Consider the following 1,209-nt stretch of genomic DNA (forward strand, 5'->3'; position numbering starts at 1 on the left):
TCTCTCTCTCTCTCTCTCCAGTTACCGACTCCCCCGTCCCTCCCTCAACTCCTCATGCTTCACGCCCTCCTAAATAAACACACAAACACCCACGCAAAGAGCAACAACCCAAAACAACTTGATTCTAACGTTGATGATGGAAAGTAAAGCACACAGCGAGCGCAGTAAAAAAGTTTCTCGATGCAAAAGAATTGTGTAGCACAGCAATAAAACACAATACATGTAGTCTAGTAGAAATTACTTGTTTCCATAACAAATCCACTCATTACGTAGTATGCGTTTTTCAGTCACGGTACGTATTTTTCACCAATGTCCCTAAAATTCTAGAAGTAGGCTACTTGTTTCGGTTGAGGTTTTTTTCTTTTTTTTTTGGGGGGGGGGGTGCTTAAAAAAAAAACAACTCTTCACCAGCCTCTTCTTGGATCTATACACTTCCACCACAGATGCAAAATAAATAATTGTTTCTTACACACGTCTAAACGTCGACATCAGTTCCCCAGATCAAAATATGATGTACCTACCTACGTAGCAGCAGCACCACCACCTGTTGAGCGCAATGAATGCACGATCCCCGAGGAAGAAGCGACAGAGAGCGCTCCTGGGCAGAGAGTCGCGTCGGATTTCTCTGCACGCCGGAGATAGTCGCGTCACGGCGTGGTCGAGACAGGCGATGGGCGCTTGGGGCCTTTCTCCGCACGGTCGTCCCCAGTCGCCTCCCGTGCTTCCCTTTTCTCTACCACGTGACGAGAAAGGCCCAATAGCGAGAGGGAAGGACGCGTGTTTCGGGCGTCATGTCGGTGAGAGAAATCCGAAACGCGACCCGCTAAACACTGCACGTACGGGCCTTTCTTTTCCCTTCACTGTAGGTCTAGGCCTTTCTCAGTATCGAGAAGGCCTAGCTGAAGGTCTATCTGTCTCTTAAAAATCGTAGTACAAACGTCAGGTTAGAAGAATAAGAATTGCTCATAGCTGACGCAATAGTGTATGAACTACTCCTATTTATATATCTGTAAGTAACCGTTCTTTCAGCTAGACTTTTGTTGTAACCGCTAAGGTCGTTCTTGTATTTTTATCTGTCATTTTTAGAGGACTTTGGGTTTGATTTTAAAAACACTTTCTAGATCTATCTTATCATCCAATTTAATGTTGCTGTATGTTGTTTTCCGATCTTTGCGCAATAAAGCACCCCGTCTCGTGTCATTCTGCCTG

The 1,209-nt window shown here is 45.2% G+C and overlaps 1 long non-coding RNA gene across 1 annotated transcript in view; it reads right to left on the reverse strand.

The window, feature by feature from the left end:
• The window catches only part of LOC118477246, a 2,011-nt gene extending 1,269 nt beyond the window's left edge, over window positions 1–742 (reverse strand). The window contains exon 1 of the long non-coding RNA XR_004858244.1: window positions 522–742. This is a non-coding gene — a long non-coding RNA (uncharacterized LOC118477246). The remainder of the gene's footprint in view (window positions 1–521) is intronic.
• Window positions 743–1,209: the final 467 nt, after the last annotated feature.

The sequence above is a fragment of the Aplysia californica genome, unplaced genomic scaffold, assembly GCF_000002075.1.
Source record: "Aplysia californica isolate F4 #8 unplaced genomic scaffold, AplCal3.0 scaffold00049, whole genome shotgun sequence".
Classification (NCBI taxonomy): domain Eukaryota; kingdom Metazoa; phylum Mollusca; class Gastropoda; order Aplysiida; family Aplysiidae; genus Aplysia; species Aplysia californica.